The following is a 6,000-nucleotide window of genomic DNA, read 5'->3' on the forward strand; positions in this document are numbered from 1 at the left end:
GGTCTCTGGGCGCTGTAAATGGCAGCCAGCCTCTGCACAGAGGCTCCATTTTCCCCTTTTTCATGGAAACTGGATTTTGTGGGTCCCCTCCTGCTGTGCTCTGCCATTCCTGCTCACCGTGTCCCCAGACCCCATCCTCTCAGGTGCTGGTGCCGCAGGGGACCACGCCAGCAAAGCGCAGTCCCGCTGCACCAGCCTGAGAGCACTCTGTTGGGGGTGTCTTTCCCCACAAAGGACCTGAACTGGTTCAGCCTCCTCCTGCTGTGGAGGGAAGCACTGCAGGAGACTGCCAGCTGCCCGGCAGCTCTGTGGAAGGATGTGCACCACTTCTTTTATTTTTATGGGCATCTGCATTGAAATCTGTCAGATGGCCTCAACAGGAAGCGGCTCTGCATTGCACATAAGGCTGGGCTGGGCACCACGGTCTCCCCGCCCTGCCAAAGCACCAGTGCCTTCCCAACCCTCCCCGTCCTCATGCGTTTCACCGGCTCCACCAACTCTTGTGTGCTACAAAAGGGCTGACTTTGCTCTCCCCGTGAGGAGTGGCGGCTGTGCCAGATCTGTGCAGGGCCGGCCGTGCTGCCGGTGCCCCGGTGAGCCTCCGCCGCCGCCAGCTCTTGTCCCTTGCAGAAGGGGGGCAGGAGTAGCTCAATAATAGTGGTTAAAAGCTGTGCAGAGCAGCCGTGCCAGATGTTTTAAGTAAGCTTTCCTCCACACAGGGCAAGTTTTGGGTGAGAAACGTTTAAGTTTTATATCTGTGGTTCTCGCTGCTTTCATGGCTTATCTGACTCCGTGCTGCCTGAGAGGCGGATTACGGAGCTGGGAGGGACTGAGCTGCAGAGGTCGGTGCTGGGGCGCAGGCAGGGGGTAACAGGGAGCTGCCTGGGGGTGAGCAGGGCCCTGTGCCCGCCTGCCGGGGTGCAGGACGGGGTGCACGAGCTGCAGCCTGTGGCACCCTCGGTTCTGGCTGTTGCTTTTCCTTTTGTTTGTATGAAGTGCGCGCGTGGATTAGCTCACCCTGCTGAGCATATTATAGGTTGCTGGTTTTCTGCACTGGCTGGCTCTGTGGCTGTGCAATATGTAATTCATGATCAATTTACCTGAAGTTTAAATATAAAAAAGGGGAAGAAAGAGGGGAAAAAAAGAGCCTTTTCAGTTTAACAGCTGGCGATGCCTCAATAGCTGCCACCGGGGGCTATCGATGGCATTTCACAATCCAATATCTGACATTATTTATTAGCTTCACTCAGTTCAGTTTCACCTCAATCCTGAGCAAATATTGACAAATCTCATATAATCCCGCTGGTACAGTACTGGAGAACTTTATTTTGTTTGCAGCACGTTTGGTACCTTCTATATCCCCTGGACAGGCGCCAAGGGACGCAAGCCCAAAGTTAAATTGGAAAAGAAAAAGGATGGAAAAGCAAAGAGGCTGTGTATGCACGCAGTTTGCTGGGACCATTTTTTGAGGATCAGGGCTGCTCCTTCCCACGTGTCTGCCCAGCCCGGGGCTGTTGGGGCCCGGTGGCTGTGGGTGCATCCCCTCGTGGGCATCCCCCTGCACCCAGGGGCTCTCGTTCTACAAAATCCTCCAGGCACATCCAAAAGGAAAACTTCTCTCTGTAACATTTCCAGGGGCACAGGTATGGCGCAGGCTGCCTGCAGGGGATCGGTGGAGACCTGACACGTCGGGACGAGCTCACGGACCCCAGGCCAGAAGGGACACCCCAGGATGGGCACCGTGTCCCACCTCTGGAGCCTGGCTGGGGCTGAGCGGTGCTGCGGCAAAGCACGACGGGAGGAAGCATCCCTCAGGTGGGCAAGCAGGGAGAATTCTGCTTTGATATTCCTGCTGGGACAGTTTTTAAGGTTTGCTTTCAGAGGGTGTGACAAATCTTCCCACATCCACCGCTTTCATCACTCACCTGCGGTTTATTCTTCCCCACCAAACCATCTCTCAGCAAGGCCAGGAGGTGCTAAATCAGCTCCTTCTCAGTGCCACGGCTCACATTATTGCTTGGAAGTTTTGGGGCGCTTTTGTTTTACCAATCCATCAAAATCACATTCTGGGTCAGGGAGAGTGGTGGCTGCATTGGGGTAAAGACCCAGCGAGTGCTGTGGTTTCTCCTGGACACATGTTGTCAGGGTCCCCATCATTCCTGCAGTGGCCAGCAAGGAGCTGGGGATGCATCTTGCTGTGGCTCCAGGGCTTGGTGAGGAGAGCAACGCCGTGGGCATGAACTGGCTTAAGTCTTTTGCCTTGAACTTGAGCCGAAGTTTTTGGCTGAGGCAGGGGGAAGGGCTTCTCTTTCTTCTGCTTATCCCCATAGGAGGTGGCAATGGGTGCTCAGTGTTCATGCTGAGCTGACGTTCGGTTCAGGAAAGCTCATAGCAAAACTGTTCAGACTGTCCTGCTTCTCCCTGGGGCACAAGGGGTGCCATTAATGGCTGAGTCTTTTTTTGGGATCACTTTATACCCCAACAGGCTGCACCTGATGTGCAGAGCTGGGCCAGTGCTTGGATCCTGGAGATAAAAGCCCAGCACTTGAATGGAGAAGACCTGCCCCAGCTCTGCTCATAGGAAATCTGGAGTCTGCTGGGTGCTGTGGTGAAGCTGGGGTCCCTGGGGTACTGCAGCAAAGCTGGGGTCCCCTGGGTCCCATGGCAAAGCTGGTCCCTAGAGTGCCATGGCAAAGCTGCAAGAAATGGGGCCTTCTTTCCCAGGGTGGCTGTTGTGGTGTCTGCCCCGTGTCACTGTCCTGTGCAGGTGAGCATTTGCAAACCCCTTATAATGGGTGCAATGTCCCGTCACACACCCCTGTTGCTCCGGGCCAGCTGAAGGCGACCGCGCTGCAGGCGGAGCTGCCTTCGCAGCTGCATGGCTCCACAGGGGCTGCAGCAGGGCACGATGTGTCCCGATGCCCCTGTCCCTGCTTCGGCTCATCGGCTGTGATTGTGTCCCCTTGGCTGTTAATTCCCTCATCAGCTCGTTGTACCCTGCCAGCGGCTGTGCTTTGTGGCCGGTGCTGGGCTAGCACAAGGAGGGGAAGTACTGCTGGTGCCATCACAGCCGTGAGGCAGTGCCAGGGCAGGATGAGCCCGTTGCAGGACAAACCATGGGGGAGCAGTGAGATTTGGGGGACTGCAGTGCCCCAGCTGGAACCCCACCAGACCCCAGCCAGTGCTTTCCATTTGTCAGTGTCACGAGTGCTAAAATGGCCCGTCACCATCAAAAATGTTCTATTTATGCAGCCAGGCTACTGAATGTCTCACCTACATCATCTGTAGCATCTTCACCCTACCCAAATACTGCTGCAGCATGGTCCCAGGGGGATGGCACCGGGGCACTGAGATGGATGTGCAGAGCCGGGAGCGATGGATGGACGGGCACCTGGCAGGGGGATGACAGTCGAAGAGAAAGCTGATTTCGATCGACTTGGTTAATGACTTCATAAAGACAGTGACTTGTTGGCAGCACCTGGCAGTTCATTTTTAACAGCAGAACTCCACTGCTCAGCCCCAAAGCCAGCTGCTTGGAAATTTAAAGCTCAATAAGCAGCTCTGGAGCTGGAAATAAGCTCAGTTTGAATCAAATTGCGCTCCTCCCAGCACCCTGCCCGTGCTCTGCGTGCTGCATCCTTGCCATCCCCCAGTCCTGTTGGAGGGATCCTGTTCTTCCACATGGTATTAATCATAAACCAGGACCTAGATTAACATGTTCAAGATCCAAAAAAGCTGGGGACAAGTGGCATCTGTGGTTTGACCAGGACATGATTTTAATTTTCTTTCAGAATTTGTGTGCTTTTACACCCTGCTCACCCTCAGCGTGGGGCAGATCAGGTCCCTCAGTGGGAGGCAGCGGCTGGCACCATCTCATCCTCGCTTATTCCGTCCCCAGCCTCGTGTCCTGTCCCCTGGTTTAAGATGGATTGTTTGTCTCATCGCTTATCTACAGCGCATGTCTTGAAACACTTGTAATATAATTTAATCTTTTTCAAGTCCCACAGCGTTGCTTGGTGAAATGCTGGGTATTACCACTAATCTTCCTGATCTCTGCTCATTTAATTATCTTACTCCACACTTCTCTCCGCCCTCTCCCACCCCTGGCCCTCCAGCCCCTGAACCACAAGCCGTGGTTAGCATGGGCAGAAAAGCTGACCCTGCAGCTGGGGCTTCATCTCCAGCTGTACACCCTGACTTTAGGGTCTCGTCTGAAATCTTCACCTTAAAGACCTTTAAAGGCTCCCTTCAACCTGCCCGTGACCTGCTCCCCACCTTTCTGGGTGTCCCTCCCTGTGACACCCCCCCGCCCCAGCACTGCACAAAGCATCACAGCTTCTCCCGCAGGTGAGGCTCGCTCCTGGCGAGGTCAAAAAACCCACGATAAAACAGTAACAAGGGCATCCCGCTTTGCACTAACTCTGTAATTTATTTATCGGCACATGTGCAAAAAGCATTTCTGTATTTAATCAACTGGCTGTCAGCAGCCCGATGGCAATGGGCTGCATTATTTCAGCAGCTTGGGCTCACGGTTATGGGAACGTGGGGTTACAGCCATGGCGAGGAGCTGGCTGCAGAAGAGAAGTCTCTTTGGCGCGGCGGTGTGTGTTAATACATACTAATTAAGACAAATGTAATTACCCAGGCTGCAACTCATGCTTAACAAATTAGAACCAAAACATGGCAAACATGAAGAGAGAGGAAAAACAAGCTCATGGCTTTGAAAAGCACAGAGCCGGGGCGGGAGCTCGGGCATTGTCTCAAGCCAGTAACTCTCCTAGAGTGCATCCAGGGCTCAGGGGATGACTTTTTGTCTTCCTCCACTGTCAGAAAGTCACTGATGCAAATTAAAGGGGCAAAAATAAAAAGAAAAAATCTTAAAGGTGCAAAGAAAAAGGAACAAATGTGCGTGTTTGTGTATCGAGAACTTGGGGTGAAAAAATGAACCAGGCGTCCCTGGGTCCTTTGCAAAGAGCAAAGGACAGGGACAACAAATCCACATTCCTATTAGCTGTAAACCCCGTGTGTTTCCTCAGAGGCCAGCGCTGGGGACACCAGCACCCAGCGCTCCCCGAGGCGGCTGCGCTGGTTTGGAAGGGCAGGCTGGGAGTGCTGCCCCGGCGTCGCGGGGCTTTCACTCCTTGCCTCTGCTCGTCCTCCTGCCAGCGTGCGGGCGGCCTCCACGGCACTGCTGCGCTCCCGGGCAAGTCACCGAAGGAGGTTAATGCAGACTGCGTTAAAAATCCTCATTGTCTCTATGCACAGCCATAAACTAATCAAGGAAAGCTGAGCTCTTGGTAAAAATCCTGAGCTGGATTGCTTTAGACCTCAGGCTTTAATTTTTATTAGGCTTTAATTTTTTATCAGATCATCTGATTTTTCAGCAGATAAATCAGGCGTTAATTTTTATTAGGAAGGAGCTGCTGGTGAGAGCACCGATCACAGGTGGGTGCTAGTGGGGGTGGTGGGACTGAGCTGCCGAGGTTTCCCGTGGCGACATGACCGTGGCCGATGTGGGGTGTGGGGATGTGTGTGTGCTCCCGCACCAGCACGGCTGATGCCTTGCCTGGGCACCTGCAAGCTGAGTGTGGGGCCCTGGCGGGTGTCTCATTTGATTCCCTGGCTCAAACAGGCTGCTGTTGGTCTACAGCCTGGTCTGGTGCAAGTGTCCTAAATCAGAAACCTGCTGGGAGGGGAAGGGGTTATGGTAAAACAAGTTTCAGTGAAACCTTTCCATGCTTGGTATAGATGTTAGGAAGAGATGCTGAACACTTCTTGCTCCCCAGGAAATGCCAAAATAGGCTCCTGAGCATGGAGCTGAGACTGAGCAAACCAGCAGAGAAGCGGCTGTTGCCCAGAAGTGGCCGTTGCCCATCGGGGCAGGGCAGGACCATGCACTCCTGCCCTTGCACATCAGGAGAAAATGCTGGTGGCTGTGCTGACCCTCGGTAAGGGTTTGATGGGGTTCTCTGGGGCTGCTCCGCTTGGAGACCCCCTTGC

The sequence above is a fragment of the Phalacrocorax carbo genome, chromosome 14 (genome assembly GCF_963921805.1).
Source record: "Phalacrocorax carbo chromosome 14, bPhaCar2.1, whole genome shotgun sequence".
NCBI classification, from domain to species: Eukaryota; Metazoa; Chordata; class Aves; order Suliformes; family Phalacrocoracidae; genus Phalacrocorax; species Phalacrocorax carbo.